Raw genomic sequence first — 9,003 nt, forward strand, 5'->3', positions numbered from 1 at the left:
GCAAGTTGGAGGGGACCAGCAGTTAACGTAATGGCTATGTCGCTGGACTTCCACATAGTCGACCGCGGTTCACGTCCCAGAACCGGTGGCTTAAACTCACGCCGGGCATGTGTGCGTGCATGCCCAAGATCCCGAGAGGAGAATGGAGGAGAAGGGATTGCGGTGTGACCATTCCCCTGGGGGGTGATTTCTCGCTTTCTGTCTCTCTGTCTCTCTCTGTCTCTCTGGCGAGCGCACGCACCCTATAGCAAAAACCTCTCCAAAACAAAGATCAGCAAGTTGGGTTAGATGCCCACGATGCCTTCTAGGCCCTGGGAACACCGTTAATGCTGACATGTCCCCCTCCAGGCCTGATCCGGCCCCTGGACAGCTGCAAAGTAGTGTTTGGGCTTCCCGAGCGCCCAGCTTTAATACCACCCACAGGCCGTGGGGCCCCTGGGGTTCGGGGTGCAGTGAGTGAGGCCAGCAGGGCTGGTGTGGGCCTCCCTGCCAGGCAGACGTGCACACTGAGCCCTCCTGCACCTGTGTCCCTGCAACATGTCACCTGGAGCCACTGCCTCCTGCGGCCCCAGCCTGTGGCCTTCCTCTCCTGCCTCTGACCTCGCCTCGACCTCTAGTTCGCTCAGTCTCTGCCCAGCTGTCTCCACTGTCTCTGCCTCGGCAGGTGCATGAGAGCCTGCACAGACGCACCCCACGCCCTGGCATGCGTGTGTGTGCGGGGTGCTGGGTGGCTGCCTGCCGTGTGTGTCTTGCTCGCTCTTCAGGCCCACGCTCTGGGACCCGGCCAGGACTCAGCAGGGAGCCTTCCAGGGAGGGCAGAAGAGGGGGTGCAGACAGGAGACCCAGGAGCCAGGTGCCACCACCAGAGTGGCAATTCCAAAGGCCTCGGTTTCCAAAGGCCCCCTCCCTGCTCTGTGGACTCGAGAGGTCACAGCTCAAATGCTCCCTCGCCCCCTGCCTCCACTGCCCACTTCTGCAGCCCCCCATCCCAGCAGTTCTGCTCTCTGCACCCGTCCCCAACAGACGCTCACACACACACAGCTTGGCCCAACTGCCTCTCCAGTGCTGGGGCTGGCTTCTGTGTGGTTGTCCTGCCTTCTTCCCTGACCCGGAAAGACCGTCTCACAACAGGGTGCCCTCCTGTTCCAGGAGGGCTGGGGTGCAGGATGGGGAAGAGCAGCCTTTATAATTCTCCTAGGCAGCGTCAGCGGTGGCTGGTCCTGGCAGCAGCCCGGCTCTCCGCACTGGGCCAGTCCTTACCACGGCCCTCTGCCTTCACCTCATTGCTCTGCTGCCTTCCGAAGCCACAGGGGTGCAGGGGCGGTGGCTGCTCTGTGCTGCTGTGCGCCTGGAGGGCAGGTGGTGGCAGGGACACAGAGGTGGGGTCTGTCTCTTCCTTTGAGGCAGCTCTAGCCATCGACACCTGCACTGGCCAAAGCAGCAGGGGTCAGGGTTAGAAGAGCGGGAGCCCCTTCAGCACAGAGAGGGATACCGGGGTTCCGTAGACCCCAAAATGCATATTGAACAGATTTCTGGGGAGCGGACAGGAAACTCAGCCCGTCAGCCCCGTTGGGTCTGATAAACTGGTCATATGCTAGCGCCTACTTGGAGGTCAGCGGGGCCTGGTTATGCCGACACTTACCAGACACGGCTGTGCAGCCTGGCTCCTGTCTGAGGCCAGGCGGCCTGTGCGCCCTCTCGTCCAGTTTGCTGCTGACAGGAAGCAGCGGATCTCTGTTATTGCTGGGTCCCTGGAGATCCACAGGACAGATGAGATGAGAGGCCACCTGACTCCACTCTGCCCTGAAGCAGTAGGGATGCTCCGGAGGGGAGACCTCTAGGCTGAGGGGTGGGCTGGCAGGCCTGGGGTCAGGGCCAGGTAGGCCTCCCAGATAGTCACTTCTGGAACTTGGTGGAGGGGACTCCATAGGTCTCACTCTGGTCCAGTCCACCCCAGGACTGGTGAGACGTTCCTCCTGACGACGCACGTGGCCTTTCGTGAGTGCCGCCGCAGCTTGATCGATAGCCCCCTGCATAGAAGCATAGCTGCCTACGGCCTCCGTCTAAGCTGGGGGGCATGGGGTCTTCTGGAAACTGAAAAGGCACAGCCGGATGCGCACCCAGATACCACCCCAGGGGCAGAATAGGCAGGGAGGCGCCAGCAGAGCTTGTGCGTGGCTCCCTTCACCCACACGGTCTCATCTAGGTGGGATTCCATGAGAGTGAATGCCATGGACGTTCCCAGAAGTCACAGTGGTACCAAGGATGGGCGCTCAGGAGGGACAGCGGGTGCAGCCGACCACAGCCAGGGGCAGTTTATGAAGCAAGCTTCCACTTCTGCCAAGATGGAGGGCCAGGGACAGGATAAACCCTCCTGCTTCGGACGACCAGCAAGCAGACAACGTGCGCGAAACCACAGGTCTCGGACACCGGATATCCGGCAGCCAAGGACGGTGGTCCATGAGGCACAAGAAATAAATGAAGTGAATCCTACAATGCCTGAATTACTGCCTTGAACAAGTTTCCAGGAAAACCCAGGCAGACCCTCTGAGTAGAGAAGTTGCTGAGAGAGTCCAGGGAGGCCCAGGCAGCTGGAGGTCCCAGGACGGAGGATGGAGGAGGAGACGGTTGCACAGACAGAAAACTCTGCAGACCCGCCAAGGAGTCCTTGCAAGCTTCAGTTGAGTCACACCAGATATTCCTCATCAGATGTTGGGTAGGGGACCCAGCAGGGTCTTGCCATGGGAATAACTAGCCGCAAGCTTAGCTGTGTTCTAGTCCTGCCTCACATACCTGGAAGGCAAAATGCACATAATCAGACTGCCTCCAAGTTACTTAACTACATAACAAAACAAGGCTCAAGAATACTTACAAGGATGTAAAAATATCCAACACCCAACAAGGTAGAATTCACAATGTCTCGCGTCCAATCGAAGATTACCAGGCATGCAAAGAATCGGGAAACCACAAACCATATTGAGAAAAATCAGCCCATTGAAACTGATCCAGAACTGAAAGGGTACAGACAAGGACATCATATATTTATTTGTATAGATAACTGTATCTCACATGCTCAATAATTTAAGTAAATACCTGGAAAAATAGTTTTAAAAGACCCTCGCTGACCTGTAACATATAGCATGAAACATACACTGGACGGGAATCTGTATTGCAGAAGACGAAACCGGAGCAATTCACCACAGGGCAACAGAACTCTCCAAAACAAACAAACAAACGAAAAAGAAAAACTGAAAAAGTATTTGTGAGCTATAAAACAATTTTAAGTGATGTGATTGGAAATTGAAACACAAGATACTGAAATTAATGAAATGCCACTAAAACAGCACATTTAAACCACTGTCTCTACTAGGAAAGAAGAAAGTTCTCAGACCCTTGACTTCGGTGTACACCTTATGAAATTAGAAAAAACAGAGAAAAGTAAACTCAAAGCAGAAGAAAGGAATTCATAAAAATCAGGTGGAAATCAATGAAATTAAAATGAGACAATGAAGATCAGTGAAACCAAAAGCTGATGCTTTGAAAAGAGTGATGCAGTTGCTAAACTTCCAGCTAGAATGGTCGTGAAAAAAAGAGAGAAGACAGAAACTACCAATAGCTAGAATAAGAGAGGTAACATCACGTTAGATTCTGTAGAGAGTAAAATGATAATAAAGGGATATAATGGCAATTGTATGCCAATAAATTTGAAAACATAAATATAATAGACAAATTCCTTGAGAGACATAATCAAAGCTTCCTTAGGAAGAAATAACCTGAATAGCTCTATATAAATTACAGAAATTAAATTTAAATTTAAAACATTTACGCAGGATCAGCAGATGGTGTAATGGTTATGTCGCTGGACTTCCACGTAGTCGACCACAATTAGAATCCTGGGCCCGGCGACTTAAAACTCTTGCTGGGCACATGTGCATGTGTGCCCAAGATCCCAAGAGGACAATGGAGGAGAAGTGATTGCAGCATGGCCATCTCCCCTGGGGGTGATTTCTCACTTTCTCTTTGTCTCTCTGGTGTACACATGTAGCCTATAGCAAAAATCTCAAAAAAATTTTATGCACACACAAATACAAAAACCGCTAAGCCTTGGTGGCTTCACTGATGGATTCTACCAAACATTTAAAGAAGAAATGACTTCTTCAGAAAATCAAAAAGGACATAAAATTTCCCAGCTAATTCTGTGAAGCCAGTATTCTGTTACTTAAAAGAAAGGAAATGCAAACCAATATCCTTCATGAGTGCTTACATAAAAATCTAAATGAACTTGGATTTACACATATACAAAAATCAACTCAAGATGGATCATACATTAAACGTGAAACTTGAAACTATAAAAATCGTTAGAAGACAACATAAGAAACCTTAGAGGTCTTGGATAAGGCAAAGATTTCTTAGATACAGCATTAAAATCTTAATCAATAAAAGAACACATTGATGCATTGGACTTCATCAAAATTTAAATCTTCTCTTCAAAATACATTTTCTGTTTGTTTTTGTTTTTGAGAGATTTTAGATATAGGGTGCATGCACTTGCCGGAGAGACAGAGGGAGACAGAAAGCGAGAAATCACCTCCCTGAAAGGTTGGCCATGCCACTATCCCTTCTCTTCCCGTCTCCTCTTGGGATTTTGAACACTCACACACATACACCCAGGGTGAATTTTAGGCTGTTGGGTCTGAGACTCAAACTGCATTTGACTACATGGAATCCAGCGACAACCATTACACCATCTGCTGGTCTCTAAAACATATTGTTTAATAATGAAAGTACAGGGTCCAGCAGATGGGAGAGTGGCTGGACTCCCACATAGCCGACCGTGGTTCAAGTCCCAGACCCAGTGGCTTGAAAATCATGCCAGATGTGTGTGCATGCATGCCCAAAATCCTAAAAGGAGAATGGAGGAGAAGGAATTGCAGCGTGGCCATGCCCCCTGGGGGGTGATTTCTCACTTTCCCTCTCACCGGATCTGTCTTTCTCTCTCTCCAGCCAACATACACACCCTAAAGCAAAAAACTCTTAAAAAATTTAATAATAATGAAAATATAAACTATAGACCAGGAGAAAATATTAGCAAATAATCTTCTGATGTAGATTGTGTCCATAATATAGAAAGAATTCTAAAAACTTAGAAATAAGAGGGACCAGCAGTTAGTGTAATGGCTATGTTGCTGGACTCCCAAGTAGTCGACCGTAATTCAAGTCTCAGACCCTGGGGCTTAAACTCACGCTGGGCACATGTGTGTGTGTGCCCAAGATCCCAAGAGGAGAATGGAGGAGAAGGGATTGCGGCATGGCCATCCCCCAGGGGGTGATTTCTCGCTTTCTGTCTTTCTGTCTCTCTGTCTCTCTCTGTCTCTCTGGCGAGTGCACATGCCCTATAGCAAAAACCTCTCAAACAAACAAACAAACAAACAAAAATTTAGAAATAAGAAAACAATCCAATTTTTAGAATGGACAGAAGAGGAGCCAGCAGATGGTGTGATGGGTAATGTGCTGGATCCCACATAGCTGAGTCCACAGTTCAAATCCTGGTCCCAGCAGCTTGAAAACCACGCATGGTGCATGTGTGTGTGCCCAAAATCCCAAATGGAGGAGAAGGGATTTCGGGATGGTCACCACCCCCCTGCGGAGTGCTGTCTCACCACACACCCCACACACCCTCTGCCCCTGGCAAGCACACGCACCCTACAGCAAAAACCTGAAAGCAAAACCCAAAAAAAAAAAGGAGAATGGACAAAAGATTTTAAACAGATACTTAACCCAGGATAAATGCAGATGGCAAATAAGCACCTGAAAGATGCTCGATGTCATTAGTCACTAGAGAAGAACAGATTAAAACGACAAGAAGTTGCCACCGCACACCTACAAGAACAGTACATTTACATTAGCCAAAAGGCGAGGTAAGAAGCAGTAAAAATGGCTGAAATGGAAGAGACTGACCACACCAAGTGCTAAGAGAATGTGCCAGAATTCTCCTACACTGTGGGTGGGAATATAAAACACGCAACTAGTTTGGAAGACACGTTGGTTTCGTAAAACATTAAGCGGGACTGGCCCAGTGCATGGTGATAAAGCACTGTGGAGGAAGCTGGATCCCACGTGGCTGGCCATGGTTCGCTTCCCAGCCTGGACAATACACCAGGCACGTGTGTGCGTCCAGGGTCCTGGCAGGAAGGAGAAAGAAAGGAAAGAGGATAGCAGTGTGACCAGGCCCTGCTGAGAAGAGGGCGGGTGCTTCCTCTGTCTCTCCTAGGTACTTACCCCAGAGAAAAGACCGCCTACGTCCTTACAGACCAGCAGCTTTTTAAGTAATGGCTTCGAAGTGGAAGCCACTCCAACGTTCAATAGCAGAAAAATAGATGTAAAAATGTCGCACATCCTTCCAACTAGAAACGGCCTCACAACAGAAATGAACTAGTGGCACATGCGGTGTCGAGGGTGGGGCCGAAACAACCAGGTCGAGTGAAAGGAGCCGGACAAAAAGGAATGCATAATTCTGTGTGGTCCCATTTGCATAAAATTCTAGGACATGCAGGCTCATTTATAGTAACAGAAAGCAGAGCAGTGGCTGCCCGGGAATGGTCCGGGCGAGGGGGGAACGGGGAGGAAGAGATTACAGGAACGTGTAAGAGACCTTTCTGGGACCGTCCTCTGTCTTCACCATGTGGTGGCTTCACAGGTATAGACCTATGTCAGAACTTACCAAATTATGCAGTTTAAATATGTGCATTTATTTGATGCCAACTCTACAAGAAAGCTTGCTCGGAAGGAGGTGGCTTGGTGGTTAGGATTCCCACATGGCCGGCCACGGTTTGACAACTTCCTTTCTCCCTTTCTCCCTCACTCTCTCTCATGCATATGCCCTACGCTAAAATTAAAACTAGCAATGGTAATAATAAAATTAAATAATTTTAAAAAAAGAAATGCCCAGCAAAATCTAGTGAAGAGACCAGAGCCGTGTGACGTGGACCGAGCTACTGAACTAGCTCCCTAGCGTTACCGAGGAACACGATTGCTGTCCTCAGAGGGGTGCTATGACGTGTCAGGTACGTTTCGTGCTAACACACGCTCAGTGCGTGATGGAAACGATGCAAGGGTGTTTGCAAGGATCCTGAGAGAAGTCGTAATCCCTGACTCCAAGTGTTCTGCTTGTATCTGGAGAGATCTCCATGGCAGGTCTGAAGGTCATGGCTCCTGGTTTCCCAATTCCTCAGGTTAATTTTCTTACTTGTTTTGTTTAGAAAGTTTTTACTTATTTATTCCTTTGATGAGGCAGACAGAGAGCGAGCCACCCCTGACGGGCTTCACGCTGTGACCACCCCCAGCCAGAGCCCACCTGGGCACACCTGGTGTACACGATGTGTACCCAGGCTACGATGTGAGCCCAGGCCCTCCCCGGCAAGGTGGAGTTGTGTTAGCACTGCTGGCCCCTCTCGGGTCACAGTTCTGTGTCCAATGACTTGGAGTGGATAGCAGGGTAGAATTTGGCCCACCCACGTCTCCACCGCCTTCCTCCTAACTCCCGGTTGGGCCGAGCCGGAAGGAGCTGAATCCCTGCTACTATGTGGCCTGACCCAGCCACCCACCAGCTCATGGTCTCTTCCTTCCCCTAATTTGGGGACCTGAACCACATAGACTTGTACAGGTCGGTCAGAAAGAAAACTCTGGGAGGCTTAGGAGGGAGTATGCAGCAGGCACGCGGCATGGCCCTGGCACCTCGGACACGTGGGTGCAGACTGGCAGTCGTGGTTTCGCCGCCGGTGAGTGAGCTTGATCTGCTCTGGCTGCCTGCCATGGTCACAGTCCCGGCTTCTCAGACCTTCCTAGGCATGTGGGAGGAAGAGGTGGGCGCCATCCCTGTCCTCGGTTTGCAGTTACAGAAACCAACTCAGTGAGCGGCCACAGGACAGGCTCCAAGCTTGGGGTCCAGGAGCCCCGGGAACATGTGAAAAAGAGGACACAGAGAGCCTGTCTTTCGTGTGTGTGTGTGTGCGTTTAGAATCCCCAAGCTTCTAGGACACAGACACTGGTAGTGTCTGGGTTGACTGTGTCAGTGAGGACCCCGCTGTCAAAGGAGAGAAGAAGGCGCATGCCCAGCCCGGGTGGGGCTCTGGAGCACAGCTGGGCAGCTCAGACCACGAGCTAGAGTAAAACCTAGCTGGGGAGTGGCTGGAGGGCTGGTGGTAGCGGAATGAGGGCTCGAACTCCCTGGGGGCTCCTGGACTATTGCTCACCAGCAGACTTCCAGAGGGCTCCCAGACCAAGATCAGCCCCTGGCTCCTGCCACCACTGCCTGGCATCTGCTTTGAAGGGGAGACAGAGGCCTCTTTCCCCCAGGGTGGGGATTCCTGCCCCCCTCCTGCAATACAGGCACTGGTCCCCAAGCAGGCTGTTTTGTGGTCACTTCTGAATGCCGGGCACGCAGTCCCAAATCCACCCAGTCGTGCAGTCCTCCAGAAGCGGGAGTGGACCAGGGCCCTGCACCAACTGGCCATCCCACCAGCTTGGGGCTGCCCTGGGGCTGGGAGGGGCAGCTCCGTCCTGCAGACAGGTCCCTCCCAGCACGTGTGTCTGGTGACTTGGTGCCCATGGCCCTTGCCGCGACGTGCTCCGCCTCCACTTGACCACCACGCAGAGCTCTGTGGGTGTTCAGTGTTCCGCAGGGACCCTTTAAAGTCAGCCGGTTCCTCTCTCCGAGGGACATCCCCAACAGGGACCCTCTGTGCTAAGGGGACGTGGTGAGCAGAGAGCCACTCGGATTTCTGCCAGTCCTCTAAAAGCGGGGCTTCCTCTGGCCGGAGGAGATTGGAGCGCAGTTCCTCTGGGTGAAGGCTTCTTTATCGAGTGCTCCGAACTGGATAAGAGCCAACTCCAATCTCTCCTCTTCTCCATGCAGCTAAGGAGCCCCTTCCCGCCCTACCCTGGCTGCCCCCGGCGGCTCAGAGCCTTGTGACTCCTGTCCGGGCACCACTCCGGGCCGCAGCC

At 51.4% G+C, this 9,003-nt stretch overlaps 1 protein-coding gene across 6 annotated transcripts in view; it reads left to right on the top strand.

The window, feature by feature from the left end:
- ANK1 (ankyrin 1) overlaps positions 1-9,003 on the top strand; it is a 135,575-nt gene that overhangs the window by 108,954 nt on the left and 17,618 nt on the right. The window lies entirely within an intron of this gene.

The sequence above is a fragment of the Tupaia chinensis genome, unplaced genomic scaffold (assembly GCF_000334495.1).
Source record: "Tupaia chinensis unplaced genomic scaffold, TupChi_1.0 Scaffold000061_1, whole genome shotgun sequence".
NCBI classification, from domain to species: domain Eukaryota; kingdom Metazoa; phylum Chordata; class Mammalia; order Scandentia; family Tupaiidae; genus Tupaia; species Tupaia belangeri.